Genomic DNA, 17,638 nt, shown 5'->3' on the forward strand with positions numbered 1-17,638 from the left:
GTGGCAATTTTTTGGGGGACAGGCAGTGTATGTCTCCTTTAAAAAAAAATTGTTTCAGTTTGACATAATAAAGCATTTTTTTTTAAATCACGTTTTTGTGTCTTCATTTCCTGAAAAGAAAAGAAAAAGGGGGGCAGTCAGCACATCCCTACATTTTATGGTGGCCGTTATTGCACATAACATGTAACACTTTTTGGTTCCCATCTTACAGAGAACACCTTAACGTGTGACAGACGCTCCCAAATAATTTTGTACAAAATGTATTTGTCAAGAATCTCAAATTTACAAAATAAGAATAGCATTATCACCAGAATATTTTCAATTACTATGGCACTATTGTACTTTATTTATTGTACTGTATTTTATTTGGTTTGCAGAGTGCTGTTGCATTGGGTTTTGTATTTTTTTTTTCATTTTTTGAAAGCCATAATTTAGTTTATTTTTTTGACAATTGTCTTTGGTATGAGCTCATTTTTTGCAGGAAGAGCTGAAGTTATTATTGGTACCATTTTTGGATACATAAGATTTTTTGATCATTCAATCTTACACTTTAGCAAGGTTTAAAAAAATTGCTTGTTTTTGCACAAATTTTATAAAAAAAATTACAACATTCAACTTAGGGTGTAGATGTGATATTTTTATACAGCAGGTCTTTACAGATGCGGGGATACCTAATATGTCTATGTCTTTATTTATTTTTTAATAAATGCATTTTTGAAAGAAAAAAACATTTTTGTATTTAATTTTTTGTGTGATTGTCTTATGTAAGAGCAAATTTTTTTGTGACATGAGTTGATTAGTACTATTTTGGGGTACATACATTTTTTTATTGCTTGGTATTACACTTTTTGTGTAAAAAATTGCTGTTCACCTGAGGGGGAAGGTCATGTGATATTTTTTTTTTTAATTATTGGTCTTTCCAGATGTGATAATACCTTATTTGTTATATATACGTTTTTACATTTATTTCAGTTTTACAAAATAAAAGCATTTTTGAAAAACAAAAAATCATGTTTTTGTCATCATTTTCTGAAAGTAATTTTTTGGGCAATTTTTGGACGGTTTAATTGGTACTATTTTGGGGCACATACAGCTTTTTGATCATTTTGTATTACACTTTTCATGATGTAAGGTAACAAAAGATGTCTTTTGGCACAGTTTTTGGCACAGTTTTTTTTATTTTTTATTTATGCCATTTACTTGAGAGGAAGGTCTTTTTTTTTTTTTAAACAGGTTGCTATAGACATGGTGATACCTAATATTAGGCTATACCTAATATGTCTACTTTCCTTTAATTTATTTGAGTTTTACACAATAAAAACTTTTTTTAAAGAAAAAATTATGGCTTTGTGCTTCCATTTTCTGAAGGCCATGTATTTATTTATTTTTTGGTCAATTGTCTTATGTAGGGGCTGTTTTTTGTGGAATGAGGTGACAGTTTGATTAGTACTGTTTTGGGGTAAATATAACTTTTTGATCGCTTAGTATTACATTTTTTTGTTATGTAAAGGGACAAAAAAAATTCCTTTTTGTAACAGTTTTTATTATTTTTTAATTATATGATATTTTTATGGAACTTTTAGTTACAGATGCGGCAATACCTAATTAGTTTTTCTGTTTTTTCTTTATTTCTTACAACTTTATATGTGTTATTATGAGAAAGAGGCATTTTTTACTCAAAACTGTATTTTTTCTTTATGAAAACACTTTTGTTAAACTTTTTATGTTGGTCCCATGTGGGACTTCAACTTTTGGTGGTCTTTTCCCCTCTGCAATGCATTACAATACATCTTGATTTTAATGCATTGCCTGTCACTGACAGTTACCTAGGATACCAAGCCTGGGGGCTGGATCTCCTAGGCCTCCTTAGAAGGCAAGCCCTGAGCCTATGCAAGGCATTCGGCTACTTTCTCACCCATCAGGTCTCCACAGGCAGAGTAAGCAGGCAGATACCCCTGCAAAACCCCTGTATGCCACAGTTTGCTTTGACCATGACATACGAGGGGTTAATCTGCAGACATAGATTTTTATAGCGATGCCGGTGGATACAGCAGGGGCCTGACTGTCAGTGACTGCTGGGCCCCCGCATTAATCGAGCGCACTAGTCTAGTGCCTAGTCTATACACTATAACATTGTATTCCAAAGAAGACAGTTCTAATAAAGGGAGTACATGAAATCCTTTGCTAAAAAATTGAAGCTTCTATGGTTCATACAGTATGTGTTTTATACACATTTTTCCAGGCAATCCCAGCACCACAGCATACATTTCATTGGCTATAATGCACAATTTTCTTTCTAAAAACTAACTGCGATTTTACTAACGTTTAAAATTGTGCTCTTAAAGGCACTGTACTACTGTGCCTAATATACTAGTTAAATTGTACTACTGCATCATAATAGTTCAATACATTATAGTGTTGCGTTAACATACCAGTTAAATTTAACGCATTATACTATTGCATTAATAAAGCAGTTCAACAAATTATACTGTTGCATTAGTATACCAGTTAAATTTAATGCATTGCGTAAATATACCAATTCATTTTAACACATTTTACTGCTGTGTTAATATACCAGTTAAATGTAAAGCATTATACTGTTGCAATAATAATATACTATTTTCAATTGTCAGTACCAGTGTACAGTGTGTTCATAGAAGAGGAGGGATGTTTAATCTGTCTGTTGATTACAGGGAAAAATAATAATTTTGCTACTGCTTTATCATTAGTGTACCAAACATGTGACTTGTTGAAATAGGCCTCATAATAATATGTCTGATAAAAAACTGAGTGGAAAATGAAAGACCTGTGCATTGCCATCAGCTAATGAGAATATGGGTGACTGTAGTAGTACAAACAGCAGTAGCTGCACAGTAGGCACCACCACGCCTGTAATAGTAGCAGCAGGCTACAGTTCTCCCTTGCTTCCAGTAGGCACCAAATTATTATTATGGGGAAAGTGGATGACATCATTTACTGCATAGCTCACTCATCCTCTCAGTAGTCACAGCAGGATGATGTCAATGTCACCAATGAGTCTGACATTGTGCTTTTGAGCCAGGGTTCAGTGCATTCCTCCTGCTCCTCCTCCCTTTGGCTTCAGATACGTTTTTTACTTGCATAATCTCTGTCTTGACTCTCCCTCCTAATAAGGTGCCTTCTTTTTCATAGGATGAGGTAACAACACCCCATGTGCTATGGAAGACACTCAAGATAGTCTTCATGTTGATGACTTGGGGGACAAATGTCAGTGTCAGCATTTAGACTGCCATGAGGAGGGGTATAGACAGAGACAGGGGACCCAACGCATAGCTGTGTTGGTGGTAGTAGTATTGGCACTTGTAGCCACAGTGGTGGTGGTAGGGGCAGTGGTAGGGGTAGTGGTACAGAGGTGGGGATCATGATGACATGTCACAGTCTGATTAAATTGATGATGAGTGAGTGTTGGGCAGGACCTGGGAGCCAGATTAGGTTGCTGAGGAGAAGGTGACATCAGAAGCGGAGGGTGGTGGTTGTGGCAGCAATAAAGAGTAGATGCAACCTACAGCCAAACCCCCCAAAAAACTCACCAGCACCAACCAAGGAGTCAACTTATAATAGTCAGTTGGCTACTAGGCAGCATTTTAACTACTGTATTTTCTCCTCAAAAGTTTATAAACAGTGTTTTATATTGCATCCAGTAATTCCATTCGGACAACAGTTCTTCCAATTTGCTTGAACAGAAGAGAGCATATAGTGCAGATTGCCAGGAAAGTTTTAAAAACAAAACCTTTTATTCCTCATACTCCCAAAAATAGCAATAAAAAGACATTTCTAAAAGAACATGTGCATAGTGCTAACCAGAACGGACTGGTGAACACATATGGGTAGTCTTAGATCTACTAACCAGAGAAGTGAAAGAAGATCAAGAGCAGATTTGGAGTTTGCTGGCAGTGATTCCAGACCGTGACCCTGTACTCTTTCTCACCTCTGTATCTACACACTGATATAACAAGGCATGGTGGAAGAACAGTTTCCACATCATGATCGTCGTCCTGTGGCTGTTGGGGATCCATATGTATGAAGTTGGATAGAGGAGCTAGTTGAGGAGGAGGAATTTGAGGTGATGATGGTACATGGGGAAATTTAGTTTTTCCAGACACAGCTAAGGAACAATCAAAACCTGCAACCACCTCATATTATCCAAGTTGTCCCCAGATCAAAACGCAGCATAGATCCTAACAAAAAAAAAAGATAAATGGGACTATGACTATAAAATGTAGAGGTGGGACGAATCCAATTTTTTTCGACTCCGAATCTGAATCCGAAAAGGTTCTCGAATCTAGCAAATCTTTCGAATCTTGAATCCTACGAATCCTGTACATAAGAATTGTGTTAACGGTGTAAGTAACAAAGTAATCCAAACACTTATGGGGGGATCTGTGGATAACACTGCTAGGGGGGGGATCTGTGGATGGCAATGTTATGGGGAGATCTGTGGATGGCACTGTTATGGGGGATCTGTAGATGGCACTGTTATGGGGGATCTCTGGATGGCACTGTTATGGGGATCTCTGGATGGCACTGCTATGGGGATCTCTGGATGGTACTGTGATGAGGGGGCTCTCTGGATGACACATATGCATCTTATGCTATGTGCCATCCACAGATCCCCGCCATAACAGTGTCCCTGCAGTGTGAATGACCCCCAATACAGGGGCTGGGGGCCGGCATCTGGATTAGTAATGACAGCGGGACCGGTACAGTTCCTGTATTCTAAAGCACCATCCCCACTCACTGTTGTATAATCTTATTCTTATCTAACCTGTAGGCATTGTACTTAAAATATAATCATTTGTAATCCAGCTGTACTTACAGCAAAGTTCCATAGCAGGGAGGAGGGAGGAGGCAGGCAGGAGGCAGGCCGGGAGGGCGGTGCGTCACTCACTATGTCATGCACCTACGCCACCCACTATATGAAGAAGCAGGCGGCGCGGGCGCGTGATGTAGTGAGTGACGTGCCGCCCGCCCGTCCTCCCGGCCTGCCTCCTCCCCGCTACTGAACATAGCTGTAAGTACAGCTGGATTACAAATGATTATATCTTAAGTACAATGCCTACGAGTTAGATGAGAATAAGATTATACAACAGTGAGCGGGGCCGGTGCATTAGAATACAGGGACTGCATTGGTCCACGCTGTCGGGATTCGTCGGATTAGAATTTTACTAAATAGGTCGTTAGGTTCGAGGGATTTGTGCATTCGACGGATTCATCGTCCCACCTCTAATAAAATGTATAATAATCTTTATTAGTCAAAATATACGTGGGCTGATACTTCAACATATTGCACATTATGTCTGTGGGTAGGTTGCTTTAGCTGCGTATGGGCTGTTCCCCTGAGTCGTTTGTTATCATTTTGTATGTACATATGTGTTCTTTGTGCAACTATTGATTTGATCAATATGTCATTATTTATATGTACTCAGTACGGCACCAGTACTACTGCTCTGGTGAAACATAGCACCTAGGACTCTGTGTACTGTAAGGGGTTACACTGTCTGGCAGGGCGACGATGACAGATTTTCTTGCAGACCACAGGGTTACAGTCCAAACGTTGCTTTATTTTTGTAACACTCCAGCAATACGGGCAAACCCAGTTATAAATCACTGGGTAAGGTGAAGGTCCAGCACCACAAAACAAAAATAAACACCTGCCCATCTGGGCTCTAGCTAAGAGTGAAGGATCCTAGCTCACCTATTGAACACAGGTCACACAGAGAATTTGGCTTCTCTAGCCAGCAGGGCAGCCATCTTCCCAGACTGACAGCCTGACCTTTGCTTTATTTCCCCTTAACGTTCCCAGCTGGCTTCAGCTGGGGATCCCTCAGGCTAGGGGAAAACCTGTCCCAGAATGGGGTGGACTGGGGAGGTCCCTCTACCCAGGGGCGTACATAGAAATCACTGGGCCCCATAGCAAGAATCTGAATTGGGCCCCCTAACCCCGCCCACCTCCTGGCCCATCCCACCTCCTGTCCTGGCTCCACCCCCATTTGCCAATAAAGAAATGTATACATACGTTCGTACGTATTCGTACTGACCCAGAGAATGAAGGGCACAGGTCAGTTTTGTGGCAAAGGGAATGCCGTAGGAACAAAACCCTGTGGTATCCAAATCTATGGGACTCCTGTGGATATTCCATAAAGGTTTTATCTACAGTCCTATGTAACATTGCAAATAACACAGTGATAACTCTGAGTACAGATAATGTAGTAGATGTCACCTGTAGTCCTATGTAACACCACAAATAACACAGTGATAGCACATTACCGAAAATGTAGTAGTGTTACCTGCAGTCCTATGTAAAACCACAGATAACATTACTGCTGATAATGTGGTAGTGTTACCTGTGTCCTTAGTGTGCCCCCCTGTGTCTCTCCCACGGACTCCATGCTGGCGGTGCTGCCTCCTCTTCCATCTTCTTTTTCTTGCCCCGCACAGAACGTCCTGATGCAGCTGCGTCAAGACATAGGAACACTGTGGGCCTGGTGATGGTGACACACACAGGGAGAGACACACACACATACATACAATAAATATGATTACATCACACATCACTGCTCCTGCCTGTCTGCTTTGGTAAAGCCGGGCATAGATGGGCTATGTCAGGCTTTAGCAGAGTGGGCACAGGACAGTGGACACAGGGCGCGATATGTATGTGAGCACAGCTGAACGAGTACAGGGCAGGAGCCCGCATACACATCGCACCTCCTTCCTGTGTCCACTGTGCTAAAGCCAGACGTAGGCCATCCCCCACATCTTAACCCCTTTGCTACCAGCGCCATTTTGTATCACTTCTCTTACCCCAAACCCCTTTAACCCCTTGCTGCTGATGCTGAGTGTGCACATAGCCACCAATCATATCCCCCCCCCCCCTAAAGGTGACTGATGTGTTGGGGGGTGGGGGAAATATGATTAGTGGCTGTGTATTGTCAGCATCAGCAGAAAGGAGTTAGAGGGGTTATCCAACCCCTAATGCCCCCCAAAATGCCCGGGAGGAGTAGGAGAGCACACTGTCCACTATTCACCCCCAAACCCTTAATGCCCCCCAAAATGCTCAGGACAGTGTGCTTTCCTTCTACTCCTCTCCCCCCTGGGCATTTTGGGGAGCATTAGGGGTTGGGGGGCTCATAGAGAACTCGGGGGGGGGGGGGGGAGACACAGAGAACAGTGTGCTTGTATCCTACTCCTCCCCCCTGGGCATTTTGGGGTGATGGGGGCATAAGGGGGGCTCATAGAGGATTCAGGGGGGAGGCTCATACAGGACAGAGTAGGAGGAAAGCAGACTGTCCTCTATAGGCCCCCCAAACCTTTAATGACCCCCAAAATGCTCAGGACAGTGTGCTTTTCTTCTACTCCTCTCCCCCTGGACATTTTGGGGGGCATTAGGGGTTGGGGGGCTCATAGAGGACTCGGGGGGGGGGGGCCTCATAGAGGACAGTGTGCTTTCCTTCTACCCCTCCCCCCTGGACATTTTGGAGTAATGGGGGCATTAGGGGTTGGGAGACTTATAGAGGGCTCGGGGGGGACTCAGAGAGAACATTGTGCTTGTCTCCTACTCCTCCCCCCCGGGCATTTTGGGGTAATGGGAGCATTAAAGGGGGTCACAGTCCACACCAACCAATCAATAGACCACCGTCCTGGACTCCGTGTCCGGTGGTCAGTCATTCAGTCTTGGGCTGGGTGCAGGGTGCAAGAGGGTGCGCAGCCTACTTCACTCGCTCAGGTCACGCTCTGGTATGGGTATGTATGAGCAACGCCTGCTCCTGCTGCCTGCAAACACTGGCCAATCAGCAGCTGCTTCTTTGTGCTGCTGACTTGAGCTGATTGGCCAGTGTGAAGACTAGAACACACCCTCAGCCTGGCCGGGAGAATCAAGTTCCTAAAGTGACTAGTGAGGCTGGTGAATGGGGGGGGCGGGCGCGAGGGGGGGTGTCCGCGCCGATCAAAGGCAAGTGCCGCGGGCCCGCTGCGCCTGCACCACAGTGTGTACTGCCTAAAATAAACGGAGGGGGCGGGGCCTTTCGTGCACTCCGGGCCCCCCTGCGCTCCGGGCCCTATAGCAACGGCGTGGTCTGCCTATATGGGCGGTACGCCACTGCCTCTACCAATCCTACCTTCTCCCAGTCCAATAAAATACAGCCCATAAACTTAACTGTCTCAGCAACCTACACATTGCTAAGACCAATTGAACCTTCTGGCTTTAATTTACCTCACCCAGTCACCCAGTTGAGAAAGCTGGGTGAGATATACACCCCTTCCAGGACTTTACCATACACTTTTTCTGTTCACCATACCACAGTAGTTTTCATGTATTCAGCAAATATATATCTAGCTAGAAGTTTAGTATAGTATAGTATCTGCCGGTCGGTCCAATATTTATGTACTCAGCTTCAGGCCTTTATATGTATTTAGCTTTAGGGCTAACTGGATTATGTATGTATTTAGCATTATCTATTCAGCTAGTAGCCAAGTGGAGCATTTATAATATTGTGCAATATGTCTGTATCTAGCCCCTGGTATCATTTAGTTCCTATATGTACTCAGCCGTATAGTTTTAGTCTAATCTACTACCATGGGCATCTATTTAGGGTGTGTATTTTTTTCACCCCCACTGTGGAGTACAACTATTAGGACTCTATAGTATCTTTTAGGCTTTACTAGCTAGATATAAGAGTTTGGGGTTTGCTTCCCATTATTACATCTGTGACATAAGTGCTGTATCTGATCTATGTACCCCATGTATATCTTTTCTGGATCATTTCCCATCGTACCTCTTTCTCCTTATTTTTCTATTTAAATTATATATTTTAACTAATAAAGATTATTATACATTTTATAGGCATAGTCCCATTGATATTTTTTTTGTTAACAGCTAAGGAACAAGACTGAAATTCATTATGGCAGACCTACTAATGATGACAACAATATTGGCCATGACCAGCCATGGCAGTGTGGGTCCTTGTGCATGGTAAGCTGCATTCATAGTTGTTTACATGCTACCAAATGTATTGTTAGCACCAAGCAAAGTAGTGGCTACTGGATAGCCATGCTATTAGACTTATGCTGTAAACGCAAAATGTGAGAATCATTTCCTGATACGGAAAGGGAGACAAAATTGTTGTATTACCAGAAATAATTCTGTAGTTTGCCAAAACGTTTGCTAAGCAGTTGACTTTTCTCTGTCTGACCAGGTGGTCCTTTCTAACCAGGAGGCTCCCCTGCCATCTCTGGCATCACTACTATTACAAATAGCAGAAGCATTAACATCAACCAAACAGTTTTCAGAACATGATGGAACAGATTTTTGAATTCAACGGTTTTTATTGAGATTTTCAATTCCAAGTGTAAGCAAGCAAAGCATTGCATAGATACAGTGCATAAATATATTGAAGTGGACGCAGCCACCTAGGACACAAGTCATTACATTTAGCCAGAAGATCAAGCCAATAGTACTGTCAGAATACAATCATTAGAATGCACATCAAACACTATAACAGTGAGTAACAAGTGCCAAACATAAATCCGTCTACACATAAGGCTAGGTTGCAGGAGGGACCTCTAAAAGGAATGCTCAAGGAAGACACCAGTATCCATCTCCCCCATGGTGTTATATCCTTGATGACTGTCTACCTGGAGAATTTCGGGTGAGCTATCCATGTATTCCAGGTGCGTATATACTTCATATGAGAAAGCACAGAAGGCGAAACCAACCTCTCATATCTGCAAGTATTATTCAGCTCAGCAATCACCTCCGCAACAACCGGGGGGTTTATCTCCTTCCAATGGCGCGTGATAACCAATTTGGCACTGAGTAAAACGTGCCCTACCACTGGTCTATATGATGGGCAGATTTGCTGAATGCCCAAAAACAAAAGAGCAATTCCTGGAGATGGGGGGTTGTGCTGGCCAGATATTTCACCTAGCAACGTAAATACCTGTTTCCAGTAATCAGTGATAACTGGGCATGCCCACAGGACGTGGAATAGGGAGCCAACGCTTCCACACCCCCTCCAGCACATAGTAGAAGATGTAGGATAAATAACATGCAATCTCTCAGGTGTATAATACCAGTTTAGAAGCGTTTTAACCCCAGCTTCATAATGTGTGACACACTTGAAGTTAGAGGCCAAAAAGCCTATAGCAGAGGACCAGTCAGCCGTGGAATATGAACTGCCCAACACACTTTCCCACCTCTTGAATGATTTGGATTTGGCAAACTCAGACTTATCCCCCATGTAGTCATAAATACGCCCCGTCTCCCCCTTTTTCAGCAAATTTTGAAAGCAGTAGAGTTGGAGGATCCCCTTGTGTGTAGAAGGGGGTTTGGAGATAATTGACGACAAGAGGTGTTTAACCCTAAGATAATTAAATATTTCGCCTGTTGGAAGCTGAAACGCCTGTTGGACCGTAGCAAACGGAATAACCCCTGTAGAGCCAATGAGTTGGGAGACCTTCTCAATTCCTTGGTCCTGCCACTTCCGAAGATTTATATCTCTCAAGATCCACTCTAGGGAGCAGACATCAAAGTGGGAGAATAGGGTATCCGTAGAATCTGCATACGAACTGTGAAAATATAACCAAATTCTCCCCACATGTCTCATGGTTTGTAGGGGAACATCAGGGACCTTCCTGCTCCACAATATGCTAATCAACCAGTCCTTCAAGGAACCCTCTTTAATCGAGTGGGATTCTATTTGATGCCAGGCTTTGTTACAACCTATATCCCACCATTCCCTGGCCAGCGACAGGCCAATGGCTCTGTGGTAGTCGCTAATGCAAGGCAAACCTAGTCCTCCTGCTTTTTTCCGTAAGAAGAGATGCTTTTGCGCAACCCGGGGCTTAGATGATTTCCAAACATATTTGGACAATGCTGCCTGTGCTTTTTGGAAGAACAGATCAGGGACTGGGATAGGAAGGGCCCTAAACACGTATATCAATTTGGGTAATGTCATCATCTGAAACGCTGCCACTCTACCAACCCAGGACACTTCCCTCATGGAATATTGGGTGAAGTCAGTTGCCATGGTTTCGAGAAGAGGTTCATAATTTAATTTGTACAACTGCGTACTGGGGTACGTCAACTTAATTCCCAAGTACGGAAGCTACATATCCTGCCAATCTAGGGTAAAACGGGACCGTAACATTCTATCCTCTTCTCGGGGAATATTAAGCAATAGGGCCTGGGATTTGGAATTGTTAATTTTATAATACGAGAGGGTACCAAATTGTGTTATCAAATCTAAAGCCGAGTCCAATGACTGAAGGGGCTTTGAGAGAGTAAGGATAATGTCGTCGGCATATAGCGATATCCTGTGGTCCCTCCCTCCAATAACTACCCCTTGAATGCTAGGTGTTCGTCGGATATGTTGGGCTAAAGGCTCAAGAGCCAATATGAAAAGGAGGGGTGATAAAGGGCACCCCTGACGCGAGCCGTTAGTAATCTGGAAAGGAGCAGATACTACCCCATTAACCCATACGCTAGCTGAGGGGGAGGCATACAAGCTATAGAAGGCGTTTAAAATGCTGCCCTTAAATCCCATCTTACCAAGGACTGAGAATGCGAATGACCAGTGGAGACGGTCAAACGCCTTCTCGGCGTCTAGGGTCACTGCCACCATAGAGAGGCTATTCCGTTCAACATGTTCAAATAAATCAATCAGTCGTCTGGTGTTGTCTGACGACAACCGGCCTTTAACAAACCCCGTCTGGTCATCTTTGATTAAAGAAGGAAGCATAGCTGACAACCTACTAGCTATCAATTTGGCAAAAATTTTGATGTCTGAATTCAACAGCGAAATCGGCCTAAAATTTTGTGGTACCTCTGGGGGTTTACCTGGTTTTGGCAAGGTGACTATAAGGGCCGCGAGCATTTCTGGTGGGAACGGGGTACCTGCCAGAGCCTTATTAAAAACATCCAAGAGATATGGGGACAATGAAGGACAGAAATGCTTATAATATTCATTAGACAACCCGTCCGGGCCTGGGGATTTGCCTGATGGAAGAGTAGCAATAAGTTTCTGGAGTTCAATGGGCGTAGGGGGGGTATTCAATGAATGAAGTTGGTCCTGAGATAGAGTGGGCAGCTCAGATTGGGACAGGAAGTTTTCCACTAATTCAGAGTAGTTCTGAGGTAGGTCAATTCCGTCTTTGAGGTTGTAGAGGCTCTGATAATAGGTACGGAACTGTTCTGCAATATCCCTAGGGTCTAACAATTTGGCTTTAGACGGGTGGACAAGGAAGGGGATTTTTGATTTAGTTTGCTGAGCCTTAAGTTTGTTGGCCAATAGCTTACCCGCCCTGTTTCCCTGAGCATAATATTTCGCTTTAGACCAAAGCATGGATTTAGAGTAATTTTGGGACAGTAGACTGCATAATTTGTCTCTCTCCGTTTTCAGAAGGGCAGTTATCTGAGCTGTAGGGGATACCTTATTTTGGGTCTCGAGGTCCGCAATGGATTGGAGCAACCGAGAAGCCTCCTTCTCTCTGACCTTCCTTAGTTTACACTTCAACCTAATCAGGGATCCTCTTATGAACGCCTTATGGGTCTGCCACAAAACATACTTATCCTCGAAAGAACCATCATTAAAGGTAAAGAACTCTTTCAGTTCAGCGGAAATCTCTTTAGCTGTATCGGGGTTGGAAAATAAAAACGTATCATTACGCCAGATAGGGGCAGGAGGGAATTGATATAAATCTTCCAGAGATAGTGTAATTGGGGCATGGTCTGACCATTGTATAAGACCAATATCCGAAGATATTGTATGTAGCAAGGTAGCTTGATCAACAAAAAACATGTCAATACGTGAGTAAGAGAGATGAGGGGCAGAGAAGAAGGTGTAGTCTCTCTCTCCACTGTGTTGAGCCCTCCACACATCAACGAGGCCCTCTGTTCTCAACAAAGAAGCAGCATCACCCCCCATACGCCGGTGAAGGCTAGTGGAGTCCAACGACCGATCCATCACCATGCTAAAATCCCCACAGATAATCACCTTCCCCTGTTTCAAGCGAGTCAACTGTTTCAGTATTTTCCGCAGAAAGGAGATTTGGTGATCATTAGGTGCATACACATTGACTATGGTGTAGGTGATGTTGTTGATGGAACATACCAGAATGATGTATCGGCCGCCGGGGTCCACTTTTGAGGACAAGGTAGTAAACGCCACTGAATTCCTGACAGCTATGAATACCCCTCTAGACTTCTTGCTAAAATGAGAATGGAATACATGAGGAAAGAAACGGTTATGCATACGTTTAGCATCTTCCTGAAGTAAGTGAGTTTCTTGAATGCAGATGAGGTCCGCTCCAGCTTTAGTCGCCTCCCGCCACACATATGTTCTCTTTTGCGGACAATTAAGTCCTTTAGCATTCAAAGACAAGATTTTAAGACCCATTAGAGTGGGGGGAGGAGCCAAAGCGTGTGCGGATAGACAGGCAACCAAATATCAGCAAGTCAACTTTATTAACAACAGACAACGTCTAACAATATGCAGGATTTACGAAACTCTGAGCAAATATGTCAGAGCAGCAGATAAATGGGGAGTCAAGGTAAATGGGAGTAAGGACAAAGACAGAGAAAAGTAGTACGACTCCAGACGGTAAAACACGCCTGTATGGCATAGGTGGCGTAAGTCCACTAGTAAGGCTGAGAGGAGTATTAAATGTGTAAGTATATAATATATGAAATAATCTGCACCTAGATAAAAAGGTTAAACATCAAACCCCATAAGAAGAAGGCGAACACAGCAAGAATAACTCCACTCCACCAGACCGCTGATAAACCGACGTCAGCCAACTATGGCGTCTCCTGCAACACCAATTCAAAATTGTGGCGGTCTCATTGAAGGCATCAGCCGACTGGAGCTCCAATCGCAGCTATCTGATCATCTCTTCTTCGGTTCCCTCTTTTTTCCATTTGAAGAGGAATGTCCCACGTTAGAAGCAATTCACGTCCATCCGAGATCGATTTCACCACATGTGTTTTTCCGTCTTTCCGGATTAGCAGCTTTTGTGGGTAGCCCCATTTATACTGGATGTCATTATCCCTAAGGGCAAGAGTGATCGGTTGTAGCTCCCTTCTTTGCCTCAAGGTCGTCATGGAGAGGTCCGCAAAAAGTCTGACAGTTTGGAACGGAGCAGGGAGTTTGTCACAGTTCCTAGCCGCCATCATTAGGGCCTCCTTAGTGTGAAAGAAGTGGATTCTAGCAAGTGTGTCCCTTGGTATATCCGCACCTAGGTGTGATGGTTTCGGGATTCTATGAGCCTTGTCTATTATCATGTCAGGGACAGGGATTTTAGGCAGCAGTGTCTTGATGAGGCTTTTAAGGTATGGCTGCAAGTCTCGGGGTGCTATGTCTTCAGGAATGCCCCTAAACTTAACATTATTCCTTCTGGAACGATCTTCCAGATCTGCTAGCTTGCTTTTAACGGTTTCCAGCTCATCCGCCATATCGTTGTGAGCGTCAATAATACTGTTTTGCGACATGGCAAAATCTGCCATTTTGTTCTCCACATGCTGGATCTTATCTGTATTATCTTTGACTTTAGCCGCCAGAGGGTTAATTAACCCAGCCATATCTGAGCGCATGGATTGATGTAGCGCCAGCAACATGTTTTTAATGGATTCCTCACAGAGTGGCCTGTCTGAGGTACGGTAGGCAACAATGGGTATTGCAGCAAGAGGCTCCACTGTTTGAGCCCAGGGTCCCTCACTGACCTTAGAGGAGCATTCAGTGTCCAGGTGCGGCCTCTGCTTCTGAGGGCTGCCGGAGGGTGAAACCTCGATCCGGTTCGCAGCGGCGCCATTATGTGCCTCCATGGTCCCCGGTGTCCCTAAATCGCTCGGAGTTGGTGGGAGCGAGGGGAACTCAGCCTCCGTCAGGGAAAAGGCATCGGGCTCCAGCGAGGGTGACGGAGATCTAGAAGCGCTCCTTGGCGATGCGCTGTCTCGAGGAGAAGATGCGCGGGTTCCGGCGTGGGTGCCTGCGCCATCTTTGGCCGGGCCTCGTTCAAAAAAGAAACTGTCCAGATTACCGCTGAGCAGTCTAGGGAGCTGCCTTTTTGACTTCCCCATAGCTTCCTGGATGTTGTCCAGCTTATTTGCCGGCGAGGATGTGGAGGTAACAGCGGTTGTAGCTTTAGGGAGCTGCTTTGTAGTCGCTGAGGTGCAGGAGCTGTTCGTTCAAGCGGCCATTCCTCTCAGCAGCCAAGCCACGCCCCGATGGAACAGATTTTTATCAGATGCCACGCCTTCCTTACATCAGCAAATGAATACTAATCGCCTGAACAATCAGGTTTCTTGTATTTGGACTGTGCTCTTTCTTAATAAAATACCCTGTTCCTAGATTCCAAGTATTTATGGATCAACAGATTGGAACCTTGGCTGGAAATGGCCCAGTTTGCTATCAGTATACCATCTTGTCCAGATGCCAGTGTACTGTCAGAGAGCATATTCAGGGCGGCAAGTTGTGTCGTCAAACCAAAGTGGACAAAAATTGTTCTCCACAAGTGTAGAAAACATCATATTTGTGAAACTGAATGAGGCATGGATCTGTGAGGATTTCACACACCTCCAGGTGATGCCTATGAATAGATCTGTTATTGCTGACAGTGGCTGTTTATCTCTTGTCCAATTATTTCAATACTGCTGTATGGTTGTCTATCATGTTCCATATTGTTCCATATTGCTACTGTTGCTACAACTACTACTACCCATACTACCAGTACTACTACAGCCACACATCTCCTGTCTATCAGGTTCCATACTTTACTGCTGTTGCTGAGGCTGTCATTACTACCCCTACAAAGTTGCACATCTCCTGCTACTGCCACCATGGTAGCTACTGCCATTATTAGTACTTCTACAGAGGCACACATCTCCTACCTTGTCTATCTGGTTCCATGGGCAGACATCTTCCCCCATTAAGGGATACTTTTTGTACTTCTTTTTCATAAGAAGTCATTGCTTTTTGTGATACTACCGTGTATGAATATAGGCAGGCATTTGCCCCTATTAAAGGAACATTTTTGGTTGAGTTGTTCAGAAGAAGCCATCACTTTTTTCAATAATAATTTAAACAGCATAATAAAATCTGATAATGCAGGTTTGTTTGTTACCACCAGCTAACATGCCTCCGCCATGTCTGTATAGAAGACGAACCAGCTTGATAAAGGGCATTCAACAATAAACATTCCTTGATATCATCTTACTCTGGTGGATTTTCAATAACATCATTCTTAATGGCATTACATTCCTCAGTGCTGTCCCCTCACTGTGATAAATGCCTTTACCCATAGCCATATATGTTGTAATCAATGTATTGTAATGGAATTTAGCTACCATTATAAAAAATGGATCATATTTTTATTTGCTGCTTTAAAAATGTAACATATTTTTCTTGAACGTGTATTATTGCATGTCTTCAGTACTCATCTGTGATTTACAACTGCACATTTCTCTTTTCAATCTTCTCAGGTGAATATTAATTATTTTGTTTGTTATTATTCAGCGACAAGGATTTACAGCCAAAATTAAGATTGCACAATGTAATGAATAACTTAAGAATCATTTCAGATTTTTCTAATTAAAGATTTTAGATTTATATTTGTTAGCTGTTTATCCAGGTAAATTATATTGGAAAGATTCCATTAAGGATTTGTAGCAATTGGAAGAAGAGTTATTATTTTGCTTTGCGAAGTATATGTTAATTAGATTCTACATTATTTTTAATCTAGCATTTCTGTTTATTTGGTGTGTTGTACATGTCATAATATACAGGAAATCAGGAAACGTATTTAATACAACACCTAATAATCTAAAAATTTTGAGAAATGTTCCATTAGAAAAGTTTTTTTTTAAATCAATACTTATAGAAAACTATTTTCTTTTTACAATGTTTGGCCGTATTACTTTTTTTTATTTTGGCAGTACAGTTCTTTTGAAAATTAAAGGTGTTATCTGGAAATTTATATTGATAATCTATCCTCTGGATAAGTCATCAATATCAGATCGATGTTGGTTTGACACCAGGGACCCCTGTTGATCAGCTGTTAGAAGAGGCATAGCACTGTGCTTAAAAAGCTGCTAGGATCTGGCATAGCTAATCGGTGAGTGTGTCAGAACTCGGACCCCCACCGATATGATAATGATGAACTATCAATATAATAATATTAGCAAAGACAGGTGCACTTCATTAACAATACCTGGATAATCCCTTTAAATACAAAATATTGTCTTGCTGTAGGATTCTGATGATAAAGCCTGTCATTTGAAGAAGGAAGTGAGAAGTACAATATTATAAAATAGTACATTGGTGGTTTGTACATCCAAAATCACTATCCAGAAGCAGGGAGCTCATCCACCTATGCTGCCCTCAAAGTTATCTCCATGGTAGCCAGAAGAAGAGGCAACAAAAGTTATTTGTGGTTTACCTTGACAGCAGATTCATGTGGACAATTTTCATAAGTAAATTTTAATAGAACGTTGAGTACTTATTTTGCACAGCTTCCAAAGTAAAGTAAAGTAAATACAAAATATTGTCTTTCTGTAGGATTCTGATGATAAAGCCTGTTATATGCATAGGTAACCCATGTCAGTTTACTG

The sequence above is a fragment of the Bufo gargarizans genome, chromosome 1, assembly GCF_014858855.1.
Source record: "Bufo gargarizans isolate SCDJY-AF-19 chromosome 1, ASM1485885v1, whole genome shotgun sequence".
NCBI classification, from domain to species: Eukaryota; Metazoa; Chordata; class Amphibia; order Anura; family Bufonidae; genus Bufo; species Bufo gargarizans.